The sequence below is a fragment of the Physeter macrocephalus genome, chromosome 13 (genome assembly GCF_002837175.3).
Source record: "Physeter macrocephalus isolate SW-GA chromosome 13, ASM283717v5, whole genome shotgun sequence".
Taxonomy (NCBI): domain Eukaryota; kingdom Metazoa; phylum Chordata; class Mammalia; order Artiodactyla; family Physeteridae; genus Physeter; species Physeter macrocephalus.
Window position 1 is genome coordinate 48691634 of NC_041226.1, and position 23054 is coordinate 48714687.

At 37.9% G+C, this 23054-nt stretch overlaps 1 protein-coding gene across 1 annotated transcript in view; it reads right to left on the reverse strand.

The window, feature by feature from the left end:
• Positions 1-13917: 13917 nt before the first annotated feature.
• Positions 13918-23054, reverse strand: part of KLF12 (KLF transcription factor 12) — a 589904-nt gene continuing 580767 nt past the window's right edge. The window contains exons 10-11 of the transcript XR_008619026.1: positions 14284-14389; positions 13918-13978 (exon numbers count right to left, since the gene is read on the reverse strand). The gene's annotated coding sequence lies outside the window, so the exon portion shown is untranslated. The remainder of the gene's footprint in view (positions 13979-14283; positions 14390-23054) is intronic.

Sequence of the window (23054 nt, forward strand, 5' to 3'; positions counted from 1 at the left end):
TCTGACTTACTTCACTCTGTATGACAGACTCTAGGTCCATCCACCTCACTACAAATAACTCAATTTTGTTTCTTTTTATGGCTGAGTAATATTCCATTGTATATATGTGCCACATCTTCTTTATCCATTCATCTGTCGATGGACACTTAGGTAGCTTCCATGTCCTGGCTCCAGCTTCACCTCTTCTTATCTGTCTTCTTACACTCAGAGTGTGTCATCTGAGGACCAGCAGCATTGGTATAACCAGAGAATTGGTTAGAAATAGGGAACTTTAGGTCCTACCCTAGAGCTACTGAATCAAAATTTGCAATTTAATAGTTTTCCTAGGTGACCATATGCACGTGAGAGTTTGAGAAGCGCTGCCTTTGCCAGTGGTTCTCAAAGTGCAGCTCCCAGACCAGCGGCATCAGGGTCAATATCCCCTGGGAACCTATTAGGAATACCAGTGCTCAGGCCCCCAGACCTACTGAACCAGAAACTCTGGGGGTGCTATTCCCAGCAATATGTGTTTTAATGACTTTGTCACTTCTCCAATACCATGCATAGGATTTGTATTTTTAGGTGATGCTGATACTGTCTGTCTCTAGACCACTCTTTGAGAACTATTGGTCTACACTACTGTTTCCTAAACTGGCTGCATGTTGAAATCACTTAAAGAGCTTTACAACTTACTGATGTCTGCATGACACGCCCAGAGAATCCTGATGTAATAGATATGGAGTCCAACCTGGCCACTGGGGAGTTTTCAAAGCTCCCCAGGTGACTCTAATTTTCAGCAAATCTGAGACCGCTGATCTACACTCTAACCATATTCAGCTACTTCTGCTGTTTCTCCAAAACCACAAAACTTTCTTTCTGCTGAACCAAATCACTTGTTTCTCCCATCTCACCTTTCCATTCTTTACCTGACTGACTTGTATATGCCTTTTACAACCCAGTGCAGGTATCACCTCTTGCAGGAAGATTTCCCTGATGGCCAAGTTTGGATTAAGTGCTCTGGCCATATCCTCACGTGGCAGCCAGAGCAATTCTCACATGCTAGTCCACTTTGTTTCTTCTGCCTTGTCTTCCTCATGGAATTAACAGTCATTCTGAGTGCAGTAACTCAGCCATAGACACTGTTTCATTCCTGTGTTTAACAAGACCTTGCACAAAAATGGGTGCTCAATAAGCATTTGTTGAATAATACACATCAGGGCGGGAATTTTGTCTTCAACTTCCTTGGTGATGGTCATAGCTCTTCAAAAAACTATAGAATTTTTATAATTACGTCTTAAAGGAACTCTTTCCATTTAAAAGGCTCCAAATAGAAAATGCTATAGATGTAGGAAAACTAGGGGAAAATAAAACCAGGGAAACTTGGTTAACACCATCGATTTACTGCTGAATGAGGTCTGGACATTGTGTAAAATTAGTTATTTTTCACTGGGCCTGGGATGTGGATTTTGACTAAGACTGGATTACCATGATGACTATATACAGCATCGATGTGATTAAGAGCTGGGTTGGGGGCAGAAACTTCCAGCTTGGCCACTTACTCATGGTGTGTCTTTGGGCAGCTGCTTGCCTTTTTTAAGCCTTACAGTCTTTACCTCTAAGATGGGTAGTGTTTGCCTCACAGGGATATGGAAAGCTTAAATGAGACAACAATTTTCAGGCACGTAGCACAATACCTGGTACATAATAAGTGCTCCATGAGTGGGAGCCAAGAGTTAAGAGGGTATTTCTAAATTCCATTTAGACTTGTGGGTAGAGTTTGGTGCCATCTTTGCTGACCAAACTATTTTTCAAATATAAGCTTGGTCTCTTCAGAATCTTTGCATTTTATATATATATATATATATATATATTTTTTTTTTGTTTTTTGGTGGTGGGAGGGGTACGCGGGCCTCTCACTGTCGGGGCCTCTCCCGTTGCGGGGCACAGGCTCCGGACGTGCAGGCTCAGCGGCCATGGCTCACGGGCCCAGCCGCTCCGCGGCACGTGGGATCTTCCCGGACCGGGGCACGAACCCGTGTCCCATGCATCGGCAGGCGGACCCTCAACCACTGCGCCACCAGGGAAGCCCTGCATTTTATATTGAACTCTTGATTACCCAGGGGCAAAACCAGAAACTGTTTCCACGCCTACTCCTTCCCTGCCATCCTCACAAATATCCTCTTATGGATATTACTTCTTTCTCCCGAACAATAGCTGCATTACAAAGTAATGAAAACTCCCGTGAAGGGGGGTGAGGCAGGATGAATTGGGAGATGGGGGTTGACATATATACACTACTGATACTATGTATAGAATAGATAACTAATGAGAACCTACTGTATAGCACAGGGAACTCTACTCAATACTCTCAGGTGACCTAAATGAGAAGGAAATCCAAAAAAGAGGGGATATATGTATACGTGTAGCTGATTCACTTTGCTGTACAGTAGAAACTAAGACAACATTGTAAAGCAACTATACTCCAATAAAAATTCAAAAAAAAAGGAATGAAAACCCCCAAAAGATGGCCCAGAGGAACAGAAGGATGGGAGGGCTTATTTGTGGATGACTGGCCCACAAGCAACCGATTATGATTCTCACTGAAAGTCCCAGAAATGTAGACCTTCACAGCCGACGCCAGCCTATGTGGGAGGAAAGGAATCACAATTTACCTGGAGGTTGAGCTGTGTAACCCACAGCTATAAAATATAGCCCTACGTGTGTTAAATGCTGAACCAGGGCACATTTAGACAAGAAATGTTTATTTATAGGCATCAATAAAGTGAAAGCATAAACCGTATGGACAGAATTGGGCTGGTCAAGGGCAGCTAATTCCTGCAAATACCTTGTTACTCATTGAATGTAAATGATCTACTTTTGCATTTTATCATGTTTACACAGTGATATTTTGTGGTAGCTGCTTCCAGGTTTATGTGTACCTTTAATCTGGGAAAGTCCAGGGCTTATTCACTCTTATGTTGAATAAAAGGTCACTGGTAAAAATCGGGAACCAATCTAAAACAAGAGAGGGATGGGAACTTTTGCCAAGTGTGTACATACCAACTTATTTCAATATTTTCTTAAAAATCCATTGTCTCTAAACAAGACATGGCTTCTCATATTGCAAATAAAACAATCAGACATTTCAATGAGGCAAGCAACAATACCAACAAAAACAATACCCTAAATAGTGCCCTCAGCTTTCATTAGAGCCACAGAGAGGTACCTTTGTGTGGCTATAGTGGGTAAAAGGGGATAAGTAGAGTGAGGTGAAAATAAACAGAACCCCAAACTTCAGATATCGTATTTTATTTAAATGATCCAGCATCCTATGAAGTTGTTACTACGTGTTATCCCCATTTTACAGATAAAGAATCTGAAGATCAGCGAGCCTGATTTACCTGCCTAAGACTCACACGGTTAGCAAGCCACAGGGCTGGTCACCAAGTCTGGGTTATTCAGCCTTGTCAAATCCTGAGTTTTCCTCTATAATGTGATTTTTTTTGTTTGTTTCTTCAGAAAAAAAAATGTTGTGAGTATGTGTGTGTGTTTTCTTTATTCATCGTACAACTCAACATCTTTTTTTTTTTAATACAGAGAAGAGGCGTTTGGGGGTATTGGATTTGTACGCTGAATAAATGTGTTTGACATATCTGAAAAAAATTTTCTACAGCTCTACAGCATGAAAATTCATCCCACTGAATTTCAGCTTATTAATATTATCACACTGAACATTCTGTTCAAGGATGGAAAAAAATACTGTGTTTCCCAAATGACAGACACTGAGTGGTTAAGGAAGTTAAAAAGGACACTGAATGAATGTATTCATAAACTCATAAATATGACTTTATTCTTCATATACATAAAATCTGAAATCTGTTTTGTGATGCAACATTCCTAATGTAAATATTCCTGGCAAGATATTAGCAATTAAAAAAAAAGTTTTTAATAATCCTTTTGCTGCTTTGACCAGTTCTCAACCACTCCCCTGAGGGACATTCAGTTCTCCTAGAAAAAAGAACAGGAGTTTACAGAAAAAAAAAGTACAGTTCTCCTAACCTATGCTTTTGCATTTCTAGTCTTCCTCCCATTTGCTCTTCTGTTAAAAAAAAAAAAAAAAAGGCATTTGATAGCAGTTTGCAATCAAATAGCAGACTGAGTAGTGAAAACTATCAAATCAGATTTGATTTGCCCAGAACTCTCAAATAAGAGACGTACCTTCAGTGAAGTAATTTGTAGAAAACTGTTTTTCTAAACATTTTCCATCTGTGTGTTGGATGGAATAATCCACCTGGGTATTAGATTGCAGGGACTCCAGTGCATGAAAGTGTATTTTGACAAATCCTACTTAACAGGGACTAAGCAGATGAGTGACACGTCCTTTACTTCTTAGGCAGACTCACCCTGAGCAAAATTATAAGCCAGAAAAAGATTATTTTCCAGGGCTCTTGTCTCTCCTTCATGAACCTCTGCACAATTCTCTCCTTACCCCTTTGCCACTTCTGTAACTCCCAGCCACCGCAAGCAACCACAATGACCACCACAAAAAGCACACAGTCACACGAGGGAGGTGTTTGTACTAACTTCATTCTCCTTCTCAATCTAAACCTGCTCTTGTAAATACATCTCCAGACTCATTAATATTAAGGTGTGACTGTTGATAAGGTTACCACTTTTGCTCTTCAGGCTTATTTGGTAAGTGATTAGAAGCCTTAGGGAAATAAATGAAGTCTAATGGGTAATTTCAAACACCAAGTGCGTAAGTAGAGAATATATTTACTGAGGAGGTGGGCTAGAAGGGGTATTTTTAGCTGACCCCCAAATAAAGTAGCTAATAATCTGTGTATGCTTAAGGCAGATACCCTTTCATACTTAAGTAGCTGCGATCTCCTTTGTTCCAACATTTAAAGCCCACACTCACAAAATAAAATATCGCCTTTACCTTCCTGGAGATCGCAGGGAGATGGCCCCAAACTCTGCAGAAGACAATGATAATGATAAAGGGATATTTGCTGTAGGTCTGACTGAGAACATGGGCGTTCTAAGGGCAGGGTATCCTGAGAGAGGGAGAGGGACTGAGCCGCCGTGTGTCCGCTCTTTTAAAGTTCACAAAACGGATAAGTTACTCCCACTCCTCTGGGGAGGAAACACAGAGGGGTGGAGAATGGCTGGGTCGATCTTGCTGAACTTTCCTTCCTGTGGAAATCTCTTCCCTTTATGAACTTGAGGAACGGGGAATGACAACAAAGGGTGACTTGGGGCAGGCTCTGCACTGTCATGTTGTATATGTGATCCTGTTTATACCTCACAACACCCGAGAAGGCGGTGTTTTCTTTACCCCCAGTGTTAACATGTGTCTCCTTAGGCAAGGAGCTTGCAGGCATCACTCTACTGGTAAACTGAATAACCAATATCTAAAAACACTCTCGTCTGACCTTAACACGAATACTCTTTCCACCGTGCCAATATTTTAAATATCTTCAACCTCTATGACACAAATGAACTTATCTACAAAACAGGAACACACTCACAGACATGGAGAACAGGCTTGTGGTTGCCAAGGGGGTGGGGGGGGAGGGATGGAGTGGGAGTTTGGGATTAACAGATGCAAACTATTATATATAGAATGGATAGACAACAAGGTCCCACTGTGTAGCACAGGGAGCTAGATTCAATAACCTGTGACAAACCATAATGGAAAAGAATATGAAAAGGAGTGTGTATATATGTATAACTGAATCACTTGGCTGTACAGCAGAAGTAAACGCAACACTGTAAATCAACTCCACTTCAATAAAATAAATTTTCAAAAGCCTTCACCCTTCTGTAACAAAGACTAAGGTCGTAGCTCCACCAGTATATTTTATCAAAAGTTTCTTTCTTAACCTCCGTCCTCAAAACACTCACAGTTCCAAACTTCTACCTAGATCCTCTGGCACAAATGGAGATGAATTCATCCAATTTTGACAGGAAGTCTTTTTTTTTCTCTCATCATGGAATCGAAAATGCCATCATTACACCATGTATCAACAACCGACTGAGGCCAATCTCCGTCTTCTTTACATTTATATCAAACATGTCCTATTTGTGAATTGATTCCGACAGCCAATGGCATTACTTTCAATCTAAGGTAGAGGAATCTCTCATTGAAAATACATTCAACAGAAGTAGGACTCTAAGAAATATGATGGGAGGGTCCTTTAGTTGATAAGGAAGTGAAGAGATGCCAAACACCAGTGCCTATGTGAAGCTTTACGGAGCAGTTAACCTTGAGACTTCACTGTATGTAAAGATTCAACTGCAATTCCTGGTTAGCAGATTTACAGAGCTTTACAAATACCTTGGTTTCACTGTTTGTGCTTTTATCTACTTCTGGGTTTTATTACTGCTTTCTGTCCAGTGATAGTCTTTATATACACAGAATGCCAAGAGATTAAGCAGTGAAAAGGAGTCAAAAGGTTTCCTTTGTCATCTTTGATGTCTTAAAGGTCTTGATAGAGAGATGCACCTTCCACCAGTTAGAGATCCATAGAAAATGCCACCCATCCCCCCTGCATGGGTGACAAAATTTTCATAAATCAGTCTCCACAAATAAAGGTAAAGAAAAGGTTAAAATAGTAGCTCTCCAGGGTTATGGTGGAAAATAACTAGTCCCTGATTAGCAATTCACTGCATAGGCACAAAATCAAATTAAATAATTTATATGATACAGTCAGCATATTGGTAAATAAATACATCGTAGTTACATATCATTAAAAAAGGGACTATGGGGGCTTCACTGGTGGCGCAGTGGTTGAGAGTCCCCCTGCCGATGCAGGGGACGCGGGTTCGCGCCCCGGTCCGGGAGAAAAAAAAAAGAAAAAAAAAAAGGGACTATGGTTATGGTTTTATGTGAATAAAGACAGCCACATCAGTGTAGAAAATGAATTTTTAAAAAAGGAAATGCAAAATTTTTAGACCCCATCTGGGCTGAATGATTCTAATATTACAGAATCTTTCACAAAAGACAGGAAATGACAATGTTAGCATAAAATACATTAATATTGGAAGAAGAAAGAAAACATCCATTAACAATGTGAAGAGGTGGCCTGTTCCTACTTGCCCTGGCTATGAGGAAGTATTGTGTATGCTCAGGCCTTCATGCTCTTGAGTTGTCTACTGTCACAGGGGCAAGCTACCAAGCCACCTGAATGCTATGACTTGAAGGAAAACAACATTTCTGACTAGAAAATTGTTTCTCAGCTACAGTTCTACCTGCTCAGCAAAAGCATTATAGTCAACGCATTTTTTTTCACTTGAAGAAAACAATTTATTTTTTGATTGCAGTGAATTCTGTATACCAGCTGTCATTCCGAGTTTCAGAATTCTTTATTATATAATATGTTTTTAAAACCCAACCCTAATCAAATGATCAAGTGAAAGCTATTTCTAAACAGAGACTCATACATGAGGTATGGTATCAATTTAGGGCTTACCGAATGTACATTTTCTTAAAGGATTTCTTTGGAAAGATGCAAAAGTATTACAGTCACAGAATTAAAAGACTTTATTTTTTATTGTCATAAGACTCTGTGGATTGAAATAATGAAAAGGTAATCAGATGCTAATAATCGTGGGCACTGGCAAAGAGTCTGAGCAGAAACTTTTAGGTAAATTGGCACCTTGTAATTTTCACAATATTTGAAAATTTCAAAATATTCTCTCCCTACAAAGTGCTTGGTGAGTTGATAAAATTCTATTTTCTAATTTTTGAAAGAAGGAATTTTATACTTATACTTTACCATAAGCCTATATATATATATATATATATATTCCAGTGAAAGATTACAGAATACAATTTGATAAGCCTCCACTGATGTTAATTTTGACATGTGAATAAGTTTTAAATTATCAGTTATTTTATTATGCTCCTTCTTTAATGGAAAACCTAATATATTTGTGTGTGTGGAAGTGTGTGTAAGGGAGTGCATTTAAAATATGACCTAATTTTCAAAAAATTTATCAAAACATTCATTTTTAGGAATAATAATATTACTCCCTATTGCCTAAATAATAAAAGCCAAAGTCCACAATTTAGCCTTTATGGCCCTCTGTGATCTAGTTCAAAAATACACTTTCAATTTTACTGTTTCCATTCCCTCATTAAAATCCTATTTGTAAACGGGATCATTTATGTAGCCATCAAATATTTATCGAGTGTTTACCAAGTTCCAAGCTTTGAGACCCAAAGATCAATAAGGCATATATATTCCAGTGAAAGATTACAGAATACAATTTGATAAGCCTCCACTGATGTTAATTTTGACATGTGAATAAGTTTTAAATTATCAGTTATTTTATTATGCTCCTTCTTTAATGGAAAACCTAATATATTTGTGTGTGTGGAAGTGTGTGTAAGGGAGTGCATTTAAAATATGACCTAATTTTCAAAAAATTTATCAAAACATTCATTTTTAGGAATAATAATATTACTCCCTATTGCCTAAATAATAAAAGCCAAAGTCCACAATTTAGCCTTTATGGCCCTCTGTGATCTAGTTCAAAAATACACTTTCAATTTTACTGTTTCCATTCCCTCATTAAAATCCTATTTGTAAACGGGATCATTTATGTAGCCATCAAATATTTATCGAGTGTTTACCAAGTTCCAAGCTTTGAGACCCAAAGATCAATAAGGCACAATTTCTACTTTCAAACAGCTCACAGTCTAGCAAAGAAGCAGATACGTAATCAGCTACTTACAGTATTAAAAATGCAATATTTGACGTGTGTTCAAGGCACAAAAGGAAATGCCAGTCACTTCCTGGCTGGATAGATAACAGACTTGGGGAATATTATATAGGGGGAGTAATGAGTAAATTAGAATTCACCAAATTGACACAGAGAAAATGATGCTCTGTACACAGGCACACAAGTTTGAGATAGGAAGTACAGATGTTTGACTATTTCTGGAACAAAGAGTGCAGGGGTTCACCATCTTCCAAATGCCATTTATCCATGAAATCCTTTGTTTATGGCTCATCCTGCCATTTCTGCAGACTAGGGTAGACAATGTTGGTTGCTTATGGGAACCTAATAACTATGACATGACCTTGGACCCGAGTTGTTCAAACTTGGTACTATTGAGAGTTTGGACAGAATTCTTTGTTATGGGGGACTGTCCTGACCATTGTAGGATGTTTAGTAGCATTCTGGGATTCTAACCACTAGTTGCCAGTAGCATCCTCACTCCCAGTTGTGATAATCAGAAGTGCCTCCAGTCATTGCTAAATGTCATGTGGGGGAAAAAACTGTCCTCAGTTGAGAATCACTGTCTTAGATTTGTGTGTCCACATAATCACTTTAATATTGGTAAGGACTATAACCCTACTAGATAGGAATGATTATAAGAAAAAAAATCATCACATTCAAAAGTCTTTAGGACTGTAAACAACCTAACTTTATACCTAAAGGAACGAGAAAAAGAAGAACAAATAAAACCCAAAGTTAATAAAAGGAAAGAAATTATAAAGATCAGAACAGAAATAAATGAAATAGAAACTAAAAAAAGAATAGAAAAGATCAATGAAACTAAGAGCAGTTTCTTTGAAAAGATAAACGAAATAGATAACCTTTAGCTAGACTCATCAAGAAAGAAAAGAGAGGGCCCAAATCAATAAAATCAGAAATGAAAAAGGAAAAGGTACAACCAACATCACAGAAACACAAAGGATCAAAAGTGATTGCTGTGAACAAATATATGCCAAAAAAATGGACAACCTAGAAGATATGAACAAATTCCTAGAAATGTACAATCTTCCAAGACTGAACCAGGAAGAAATATAAAATATGAACAGACTAATTACCAGTAATGAAATTGAATCACTAATTAAAAAAAAAAAAACTCCTCCAAAGCCAAAGTCCAGGACCAGATGGATTGACAGGTGAGTTCAATCAAACATTTACAGAAGAGTTATCACCTATCTTTCTCAAACTATTCTAAAAAATTCAGAGGAAGTATTGCCTTTGAACTCATTCTACAAGGTACCATCACCCTGATACCAAAACCAGACAAAGATATCGCGAAAAAGGAAATTACAGACCAATAACACTGATGAACATAGATGCAAAAATCCTCAACAAAATATTAGCAAACCTAATCCAACAACACATTAAAAGGATCACACACCATGATCAAGTGGGATTTATCCCAGGGATACAAGGATGTTTCAATAACTGCAAATCAATAAATGTGCTACACCACACCACGTTAACAAACTGAAGAATAAAAATCATATCATCATCTCAATAGATGTAGAAAAAGCTTTTGATAAAATTCAACATCCATTTATGATAAAAACTCTCAACAAAGTGGGTATAGAGGGAACATACCTCAACATAATAAAGGCCAATTATGACAGACTTACAGACAACATCATACTTAATACAGGCCAATTATGACAGACTTACAGACAACATCATACTTGATGGTGAAAAGCTGAAAGCATTTCCTCTAATATTAGTAGTAAGACAAAGATGCCCACTCTCACTCATTCTACTCAATATAGTATTGGAAGTCCTAGCCACAGCAATCAGACGAGAAAAAGAAATAAAAGGAATTCAAATTAGAAAAGAAGAAATAAAACTGTCACGATTTGCAGATGACATGATACCATATATAGAAAGACACCATCAAAAAACCATTAGAGGGGCATCCCTGGTGGCGCAGTGGTTAAGAATCTGCCTGCCAACGCAGGGGACACGGGTTCGAGCCCTGGTCTGGGAAGATCCCACATGCCGCAGAGCAACTAAGCCCGTGCGCCAAAACTACTGAGCGGGCATTCTACAGCCCGCGAGCCACAACTACTGAAGCCCATGTGCCACAACTACTGAAGCCCACGTGCCTAGAGCCTGTGCTCTCCAACAAGAGAAGCCACCGCAATGAGAAGCACGTGCGCCACAACGAAGAGTAGCCCCCGCTCGCCGCAACTAGCAAAAGTCCGTGCATAGCAATGAAGACCCAACACAGCCAAAAATAAATAAATTAATCTATATTAAAAAAAAAACCATTAGAACTAATAAATGAATTCAGTAAAGTTGCAGGATACAAAATTAATATACAGGAATCTGTTGTGCTTCTATACACCAACAGTGAACTACCGGAAAGAGAAATTAAGAAAACAACCCCATTTACAGTTGCATCAGAAAGAGTAAAATGCCTAGGAATAAATCTAACCAAGGAGGTAAAAGACCTGTAGTCAGAAAAGACACTGATGAAAGGAGTGTAGAATTTTGGTGAATCCAAAATCTGACGGGGTGGGCTGGCAAGTTAGAGAGTCAGGGAAAAGTTGCAGTTCAAGTATAAACGCGTTTGCTGGCAGAATTCCTTCTTTCTTAGGGACAGCCTTTGTTTTATTAAGGCCTTTAGCTGATTGAAAGAGGCCCAACCACATTATGGAGGTTAATCTGCTTTACTCAAAGTCCACTTATTTAACTGTTAATCTCATCCAAAAAACACCTCACAGAAACATCCTCAATAATGTTTGACCAAATATCTAGGCACCATGGCCCAGCCAAGTTGACACATAAGATTAACCACCACAATGGATAAATTGCTCAGTGTGACAAATTAGTGCACCCGGATTTGCCATGGGAGACGTTGGGCAGGAGAAAAAGAGAGAGACCAGTCAACTAGAGGCTTTCAAACTTTATTTTTTACATTGTGCCTCGTCACATGCATGCTCTTGTGTACATAACTGAAACAAAAGCTACGCTTCATCTCCTCTGCTCTTTCTTCTCTTCCCTTTTCTTGCATTCCATTCCACTCCACTCCATCCTGTCCTATACCATCCCATCCTATTCTTTATTTAATTTTTGAACATTTTCATCTTGACCCAGTAAATGGATTTCATTGCCACTAATGGATCACAAAACTTCAGTGTGCAAACAAATGAATGTATAATTTACACGTGTGTGTGTGCGTGCACACGTGCATGTGTGTAGTAAATCAAAGAAGAAGCTGACAGGACAGAAAACAGAGACAGCACACTTTAGACCTTGAAATGATCCATAAGCCAAGAGAACGAGGTGATTGTGATGATGCGAGAAGCCTTGCCTCCTTTACCCCCGGGGCTGCACATGCCCTCAAAGTTTACGGAAATCCTGGGGAGGGCTTTGGTCTTTCACTGGGCATGGAATTAGGGATTGAGCAACTGCAGCAAGAGAGATCTCAGGGGACATGGAAGCCCCGCTGATTACCTGTGTTACAGAAGCTATTCTCTCTACATTTAACCTTTCACAGCACCTTAGCCAGTTCTGGTGGTGCTTATCCATTTATATTTTACACTATAGAAACTGTGTATGTATCTACTCCAATAGGTTGCAACCTAGTTTCAGTCAGGGATCATGTCTGAGGTACAATTTTTATATCCCATATTGATTAGTATAATACCTACATGGAGTCATAACTCAAATGCGTGCTTTATTTTATGCATGTAAAACTTTTTACTAGTAACCATAATAACACTGACTTGTTATGGGTGGCTGAATAAATAAACTGTATGAAATCTCCTAACCATTCTCCTATGTTTTAGATATAGCAAATATAATTTAAGTTCTCACTTAAGTTACAAAATATTGTTATATATATATTATACATATATTATATATATTAATATATATTATATAATATATTATATATATTAATATATATATAATATATATATTACAAAAGAATCAACATCAATGCCCAAGTGACTGTGTGGATTCATGCTGAACATATTACAAAGCAGTGGCTCCAAATTAGCCATGAAAGGTGAGGTAGGGTTCAGCAATGGAATGTACAGTCCGTACTAATGTAAGCTTTAAGGGCCCTGAGGATGATCAATTATGCTAACCCTTCATGACCACATCTACCTCATGAATTGGTCTCTGGTCAAGCTGAAGAGCTCAGAGGAGTCTGGGGCACAGCAAGGCTGCCCTTGAGATGTTTGAACTGACCTGAGTCTTTGGTACAGTCTGAAAGCTCTAAGGGATCTGGACATCACAGTAGCTCACGGCACAGACTTACAGTGCCCTGCAATCCTCTCCAAGGTAATGGATTACAATATATGCATGTAAACTGTAGCTCTAATAAAAGGGGGCATCATGATGGCTATACATATTTTTAAGCAATTCTGGAGTATTCCCTGAGTGAAGCTGTTTCTAGCATACCTGCTTAAGTCTGATGTTGTTGATACTATCATGGCCTCATAAAACTGAGTTACACACACACACAAACACACGCACACACACATGAATTTACCACAGTGAAACTATAAAAGGGAAAGATCATATAAAAGTTGTTCCTGTATAAGGAAAATGTATTTTATTTTAGAAATAGACAATCATTCAAGTGTATGGGCTGTGTAGGTGTTCATCGGTGAATTTAGACTAAACAGGAAGTGACGTAAATTATACTTATTACACTACTGGGAGAGAAATATATTAAATCCAGGCAGCACTCGGACAGAGCACAGGGAACTCATTGTGTTGAAGGAAATCATGCAACTTTGCTGAGAAGACAATGTACTATATGGTATGAAAACCATCAATGGCCTTTTGGGACTGAAACAATTTTTTAGGGAGTATAATTTTGTTCTAGCACTGAAATATTTTTCTTTTTTGATAAAGCTCCAAGGTATTCTAATCCTAATCGCATTGCTATTTCTATACTTTTAACTCTTTCCTGCTGCTGCTTTGTAGTCATTAACGTGGAGAGAAACAGAAACAGTGAAACCATCAATGTTCAGATTAGAAATCTCAGCTATGGCAAAGCATCCAGAGTAAATGTAAGAACTGAGGAAGTTTCAGAATTATCTACCACCCATATAATTCCACCTACTGTTGAAGTATCCAGGAATCACTTGGTAGAAGAAACACTGACAAATAAATTACCTTGAACGTAGAATAGTATCGGGTGATCAATTCCACGAGATTTGCTTCATTGGTCTATGCTTACGACAAAGTTTCCTAAGGCAGACTGGAAAACAAACAAGAACAAAGCTGTAGAGCTGGCTTAGCTGCTTGTGTGGCCTAAAGAGAACGCTCAGGAAACCAGGCCAAAGACATGTAAATCTAATGTCCAAGTTCCCACTTTGTTACAAAGTCACATCCAAAAATGAAGTAAGTGAATGAATTAGGTTCAGCCTTACAAGTTACTACCATGCTTCACCAGAGTGTTAAACAACACAGACTATCCTAATTTATGGCTTTTGCCTGAATGGATTATTTCTAAAATGGCACGACTAAAATATTCATAAATAGTTTAGTAAAAAATGTACTTACAGTTTGTTGCCTCAATTGTCAAAGAATCTTATCATCATTTAGGGAGTGATTTCTTCTGTAGAGTTGGTGTTGTGTGATCACCATGAAAGTGCCAAGGAAGCTCGCCCTGGGAGAGGAATCACTCCCTTAGGACCCCTTCAGATGCTCAAAGCAACCAGGCTTGGGAAAGTCAAATATACAGTGCACTGAGCCTTCCAACCTACATGGAAGGAGCGGCCTGGATGGAGTGGAGCGTGATGTGCAGCCCTCATGGCTCTCCTTGCACAGCGTCTCTGAGTGGAACCCAGTGATTTTACAGAACTCAAAGTTTATTTACAAATGGATTTGAGTCAGGAATAAAATGAGTCAAAATCAATTTCAATCTCTGATTTTTATGAGTTATTAAACTACACTACGGTTTGCCAAGTATGAAGAATAGCATTTATTGGATTTATTTTTATTTATTTGTACATACATAATCAATTTGTCGAACATTTCTATGATATTCGTCACTACTTATTCTATCACCTGGACCCCCTGCTTCCCACCTTCCATCCTTTCTCCATCCCCTTAACTTGTAACCCTTCAGTAGCCTAAGACACCAATCCTGGAACCAGACTGACTGGGAAAGTTGCTTGAACTTGTCACCTTACTGTTACCTCTGTAAAATTAGGATAATAACAGAACCTAACTCAGGATTTTTGTAATGAATAAAGGGAGCAAATATAATACTTAGAACACTGCCTGGCATCTCGGAAGTACTCAAATATTGTTTTAATTATCATCTTATATAATAGTAGCATTTACTACCATTCTCATTGTTGAATGGATTTTTCTAGTAGGTCTCCAATTGAAGGACACTAATAGGAGGATACAGTTAAGTCCCCTACATATGAACCTTTAAGTTGTGAACTTTCAAAGATGCGAACATGCGTTTGCATGTCGAATCACCGTGTCTGGCACGTTGTCACGTGTGTGCATTCTCTACAAGTTGTTGTGCCTTTGTGTACTTTATTGTACAGCACTGAATAGAGTACAGTAGTACAGTATCTTTATTCCGAACCCAGGATCTCTGGAAGCAAGCGTAAAAGCAGCGGTGATATAGCTGGTACTACTGTACTTTTCAGGGTACTGTACTGTAAGATTAAAAATGTTTTATTTTTTGTTTGTTTGGTATTATTTGTGTGAAAAATATTATAAATCTATTACAATACAGTACTATATAGCTGATTGTGTTAGTTGGGTACCTAGGCTAACTTTGTTGGACTCAAGAACAAATCAGATTTATGAACGTGCTCTTGGAACGGAACTTGTTCGTATGTAGGGGACTTACTGTACTTAGATTTTTCAAGTGCTTTTTTAGCAATCATTTAAAAGATAATTGACGGTCTCGTTAATGGTCTTATTTTCAAAAGCCTTATAATTGTTTTCTTAAAAAATTTACAGAAATAAACTAGCGTTGGCATGTGTTAAATGGATCATTCTACACTTAAATGATCCACAAAGTCTGAAAAATATTATAATTCATTCAATTATAGAGATTTAATTTTAGGCTCTGGAAAATATCTTTTTTCATATCACTTCATATTTCTGGACCACTTTTTAGTTTTACATTCATTAAAATATTGTTAGGAATACCTCTTTGGGTCCTGGTTGTTATGAAATAAAACCCTGTTCATTTTTTAATATAGAGGCTATCTTGTTCTGCGTTTTAAATTACTCTACACAAATGGTAAAACTTTTCATAACAAAGGTTTAATTAGAATGGTTAATAACTATGATTTCCAAAGTGTCTGGATCAGCCTTAGTAATAATTAGGGAGTTTCGTTCCATACAAAATGCTTTATTTAACCTTCATGCCTTCATTCAGATAATTATACAAATGCATACAGTTAAAGGTTTAAACTCTATTTCGGTTCACAGCTCAATTCATAGGAAAGTTGAATACAGAAAAGCAATGCACCAACAGAATATGTCTGAGACACCATTAAAAACGATAACACTTGTTCATTTACATCTCTGAGAATAGACTGGAATAATCATCCTCTGAGAGAATCTCATTAGGAGGGTCTCCCTTTACGTTATCATAGGGCAAAAAAAAAAAAAAAAAAAAAAAAATCACCATTTTACAGTAAAAGGAAAAAAGCTCTGAGTATATTTACAATACATACACTATACATAAATACAAGAACAACACTTACATAATATTAATAAACTTATAACAGGGGTTGCCTAAACACTACAGAGTATATAAATGCAGAGGAAACTATTGGGAAATTAGATCTTTAGATAAGCTGGAGAAATAAATTCATTTGCAATTAAAACTCTGAACAGAAAACCAAATGAAGATTTAAGAAATTAACACATTTGCTTGCCAGCATTACTGGGGGGGGGGGGGGCGGGTTTATCCTTTAATTCGGAGGACCTCCTCTGGGCATTCTAACTCTCTGGGGTCAGAGACCCAGGAGCCTTTTGTAAAATTACACCTGTAAAGTGAATCAGACGCAGCACATCTATTCAATTTGCTGTTCAGAGGCTTCAAGCCTAGAATAACTGTTTTGTAAACGAAAGGATGTTTTTGTATTTTTACACAGCTCTTGTAATCCAATCACCATGTATAATGAGCTAAGTGTCAAGGAAAAGGAAAAAGATGCCTGCTTGATTTGGTCAAAGATGATATTTTTCTTTATTCTCATGTGTTTTTTCAAATACCACCAAGAGATTTATTCAAAAGAAGATGACGCTTGAATTGAATCCCACACACCAAGAGCAACGTCTAGACTACTACTAATTATAACTAAGTCATTTTAAGTGGCAGGTGGGTATCTTAAACGTGGTCTGTTCTCATCGTTTCACAACACAAAGTTCTGAGTACGTTCTTCTATGGACAAACATGAATTTGCTGGTTTCTCTCTCTTTTTTTTTTTGAATGAGCATGTTATGATACACATAATTGCATTATGATACAGGATGACATAATACAGAAGACGATGTTTTCAAGCTGGTTTTGTAGGTAGTTATCTCACATCCACGGGGAGTTGGTTTGCCACGTGATGCAATGTGTCCCACACAGACATGAACAAAACAATACAGCCACCATTCCATGAGTCGGGGGCGGTGATGGTAATTTTTTAAAATGAAGTTTTAAACACAACAAAGTGTGGACAGACAAGTTGATAGGAAAGAGCCTTGAATATAGGCACCAGTGCCCCAGTTCAACAATACCCATCCAATGTAATCAAGTCTGAGGGACGAAATATATCCTGTAGTCCGGATGTAATTACAAAATTGTTATGGGAAAACTAGCAGGGCAAACACAAGTAGGACAAAAGCATTTCCTATAATGTTTTATGCTATATCGTAGGAGTATAAAAGTGGCAGAAAGGGAAGATGTTGGTATATCCCTAAAATATCCTACTTTTTGATTACTTGAGCATTTTGACTAGAATTTGACCCAAATTCTACCCTCCTCTTCACCCTCACTTGGAAGAAGCAAGATATAATAATTCACACAAGGAGTCCATTCATTGGTTCTTGCTTTGCACAAAGGGCAGACTGTTGCCTCAAACATTTAAAATGTCTAGAGAAGTAATCCAGAAAGAAAGAGTACCGATGTGACTATTTTCACTATTCACCTCTTTTCAACTCACTTAAAGTTGTGGTTTTGTTGTTGAGACATTATTGCTTGCGAAACCCAATTAACTGAGGAGAAAGCCCCTTTCCACAGTGGGTTGTGTGCACACGGAACACTTGCTTTCAGCATGGAAGGGAATTTGTTTATACAGGTTTTCTCTCTTCCCTCAGCCAAGTAACACGGAAAAAGATCATAACTCAGGAGATTCATTCTCAGAAAAAGAAATACCATGAGAAATGACATTCTCTTAATGTTTTCTAAGTCCATTAGTACTTCCATAAATCAATACTGTCAGAGACCTTGTTCTACATAGAAAAGGGGGGTCGGGGTCATTTCTCTGAGGTTGGACAGCTTCCTACGTAAAATTCAATTAAACTAACAACAATACCACAAACAAATTATTTATAAGGCTACCGAAAACATTCCAAGGTGGTACTGTTAGGTGAGAAATCTGCAAAGGAATTTTCCGTTCTCTCTTCTTGCTCATCATCTGAGTGTTCAAGATGGTCTCCCCATTCACCACCGCCCAGAGTGGGCTCTGCTATTAACGACTAGTTCCATGGAGGTGAACATTTCAAATGTAACTTAAAGATACTCTAGAAGGTCTATACAGGTGGAAAGCCTTTTAGTAAACCTACAAAGAAATATGCAGAATCGAGAAAACCTGCTCTGTCGAAAATGCTACAAAGTAGGGAAGAGTTTTGATGATTTTGGATCTCCAGGCCAAACGTTTTAAGAGGCAAGTGACAAGCTCAGGGAGACAGCTGGCTGGTGCTGTTTGTTGGTAATAATCCTCCAGGTGTGACTTTCCAGAAGACTGACTTCAAATATCATGTACCACTGTTAAATCACGTGCTGTAACATGTCCCTATATCTTATTCGGAAAATAGATGATACACATCCATAATAAAACTACTTAAGAGTTAGATACGGAAAGGTGGCTTCTGGGAACACATGTGCTGTGGTGCACTGGGAAGAATACAGGCTTCAGAGCCAGAGAGAGGTGACGTCACATTCCCACCCTGTCGCTCACTATTTCCGTTTGCGGACAACTCAGCCACCCATAAAATCTGGTACTGTTGTACAGATCAGAGGTAATCTGTCTAAAAACTGCCTAGTAGAGCGCTTGGCACGTAGTAAGTGTTTACTAAAGAACAGCTATTATTTTCAGGGTTTGCTGAACTTTTGACCTTTCAAGTTCTTTTAGTTCTTTCAGACAACTTGCAGAAAACAGCCCAGTCAGAAGACTTGCCTTCAGTGAGATTATGGAACCCAGCAGCTCTCCTTTGACACTTAAATGGTTATTTTATACCTTATCCCTGGCCTATTTCCTTCTTTCCCTTTTTTTCTGAAATGCAGAGGAGGAAACGGGAGATGGTTTTCTAGGCCTATGATCCGGTTCTGGAGAACCCAGTCCATCGTGGTAGTCTTCACTGTCTAAAGCCTGAGTGTTTAATCACAGTTATACTTTTAAAATTGCTCTTACCAAATGTTTGGCTCCGAAAGAATATAATTTTACTGATACCTCTCAATAGCTTGTTTGGGTGGATTTGTGCTTCTGAGATGGGGAGGCCGGTGAATTTCCAGGGCTCTTGTCTATTCATATCCTCTCCTCATACATTTCTATTCACGACTCCACTTTTAGCAGTGAAATAATGATAGGAGGAAAATATTGTGAAGTTCTGAATGTAAATACGGTCATTTCCAGGACTAACCGTAAAGCTTAGTCAAAGACTAGGCTTACTAAATGTCAGTCATACCTTTGTAGGCTTTGTGGGGAGAAATGATTGTGTCAATATTCACTCCAAAATGGTTCTTAGATGACAACAGGAAACATTAGGGGAAAAGGATATGAAGAAATGTAAAGATGGATTTGTGCCGCTGATATTAGTGAATACAATAAAGGAAAACTAACAAATATCTCTAGTGTTTTGCTCTGAATAAATTGGCTTTTCTTAACCGAGCAAAACTTTTTGAGCCACACACAAGTGCTTCATAAGATTGGGGCAAATCACAGTGAAGTTTTCATCTCAGAATTATAAATGCTGTGTGCCAGAGTATATATTGGAGATAATCATCAAGTTCAGATTTGCATTCTTACGTTCTGTAGTTAAGAAAGATTAAATTAAGAAATGCTAACATAAACAAGATTAGGTATATTTAAAACACACCAAATAATTTTTGAGGGGGTATGTGAACAGATTCAATTTACTGTGTGCATATATTTACTCTGTGTGCATGTGTTTCGCAAAGGTGGAGGAAAATCCCAGTCTGATGAAGAATTATTGCTGTGTAAAAGTATAGGAATATCTCATTGATCATAAGGTTTATTGACAGGCACTTTCAGCTTTTAATTCATTTCTGAAAATTGGCATTAGCTTATTCCTAGTGCCAGTACAGATTCATTTCTCATGTGGCCATATCCATAGCTCTCATCTTGTCAACAGGCAGCTACTGCTAAAAGTATTCCCTCTGGGATTCAACAAGAATAAACACCTGTAGAGGGTGTTTGTTTCTTTTGATAGAGAACTACTTCATGGAGGAGGAAAGTAACTGAGAAAAGAGAGTAATTGCTAGATGCTTCTATTTTAGCACAAGTAAAATCCTTTGCAGCTGTTTTTCTCTTTTCAGGCAAAGACATTTTGAGTTTGGAATCAGTTGGCTGCAACTTAAAACGACTTCATTGCGTTCTAAACCACCCTGGCTAAATTGAGACAAGTGGCCACTCCATTTTGTCAGGAAGCACAAGGGCTGTGCTCTGACAAAGCAGAACAGAGTCCCCATGGCAATATCACTAATCGTGTGTAAGATACACAAGGCATATCTGAACAAGTTTTTTTTTTTTTATTGTGATGAAAACTAGAAGCTCTTTTTCCCAACATACTTCATCAAACTATTTACAACCTCTGTAAAATTTGTGAGTTTGAAAATACTTTTTCCACTACTATCACACATGTTACGAATACAGCAAAATATCTTCACTCTGTTTCTTTAAGATGCAGTATCCTCCTGTTTCATTTTCTTAGGAAAATCTGAATTTCTATTGCAGTTGCACAGTACTTAGCATATGTAAAGTACCAACGGACATGGGTTGCTAAACAGACATTATTCTATAATGAAACTGTGAAAATATAGCATTTTAAACTTTTATGTACACTTCTTAACTATAAAATGCAGGCAAAGTCATATATAGCATTATAAGCTGATTCCCTAGTAAGGTAAATAACTTACATTTCTAGACAGCATGGATTATTACAAATTCATTCTTTTAAAAAAGTTCTCTGTTGATATTTATTAGCCCCCTGGCTGCTGCATATACAGGTGTGTATACAGGTGTGCATCTGTCGGGGGGGCCTGTACAGGTTAAGTGGAAGGCAGTGTGGAGATAAGGAGAAATGTGATATGGAAGACACATGGCTTACCAAACCCCTTTTCTAAACGAAACCAAATCAAGTTGAAAGATTTTTTTCATGAGATGCACTACCTCAGAAAAGTGGAAGGCAGAGATCTGATCAGTGAAGTTGCAGAATACATTTACCTCCTAAATTTATAGGCATTAATTAGTAAGGAGCAAAATCTGAGATTGGATTATGGGCTATGAGTATTAAGGCTTCCTGGGCCTATTATGATTCATAAGAGTTATCTCACGTTCAATCCCTTACACAAAGATTGTAACTTAACGGATAATGAATGCTGGTATTCTTAACACTGCTTAAATTCTGTCAATCCTTACTGTAAATGTTAAGACACCTTTATAACAACATCATGGCTACATTTCTAAGCAGTTGTAACAATGTAACAAAGGCGTATTAATACATTTGAAGGCCTCACCTCACCAGATTTATTCAATTGCAGCTTGATAAGTATAACAAAGTACAGAATGAGGAATACTGCATCTTTATCCATATACATGTTATCATTCTAATGAACTGATTTCAAAGTGCAGAATTAATATTTATGTTTAAAACACAAATAGCAATTTGAAGTTAAAACAACTGTATAAAAATGAACACAATCTTTGTATAAGCTATTCCAAATTTCAACCATAATGAGAATGGCCTCTTCAATCATCTAGAACTGGCATTTGTAAACACTGTAGCATTTTGCAAGTTTTTCCCCCCTGACATTCCTCTTCCTATTTTCCACTTAAACTTTAAAGTGAATAAAAAGTGCTCTTTTTAAAAAAAAAAAAAATGTGGTTTATGCTATTGTTATTCAACTGCCTTTGAAAATAAATGTCCTATAGTGTTTTGTAAAAGTAATGCCAGGCAACAGTATAAATCTTATGGTAAAGCCATTAGGAATTTGAGTCTAAATGCCTTAATAGAACTTAAGACAAGTTATCAAGCAGATTGCTTAAAGTCCACACACAATTGATGGGATGGGGCTGGAAGTGGATGGGCAAGTGTGAATCTTTTCCCAAACAACCTAAGATCAGGATACAAGGAGGGAATCTATTGAAACCTCAAAGTCTGTACCTCTTAACTTTTCAAATAACATTAACTTCCTTGAAATCAATCTCTACAATGCAAAGAGACAGGTCAACTGTAGCTTCTCAAGCCATTGCAGCTACCTGTGTGTCTAAGTTCCCAAACATGCACATACGCCCAGCTGCAAACTGAATAGCTTCAAATTTGAAACCAAAGAATGCTTCTAGTTAGAGAACAACTGAGAAGTCCTTTGGATTCTACTCCTTCTCTGTTGTTAATCAACTACTGTGCTTTTAAAAAGAGTCTAAAATGGACATAAGATAAAATAGAGTAGGCTTTTCCATGCCTGAAGGTATTCTTACTTAAAAATGTAATTCCTTCTCTCCCAAACCACCTTCCTTTCCACAGGGAAACACTTGTAGGAAATTCACCAAGGAGAATTTGTTAGGTCCCAAGACAAGCCCTAGGTAAATTTCAGTCCTGGGACTAGATCAGCAACTCATTCACTATTTGTGCTTGGATCCCTCCTTAGAAGTATCAATACATCAAAAGGGGGAAATGGCATAATGCTGACAGGTTCTATCAGTAAACTTACTGTCTCAGTTGGGTGGCCACTTTCAGGGGGTGAGAGGACAAGCTCACGTCCCTGAATTTTTCCTATGTTATTACAGAGGAGCAGCTCATTTCATTCTGTGCTCAATTTAAATCGAGCTGTCACTCAGGAGGCT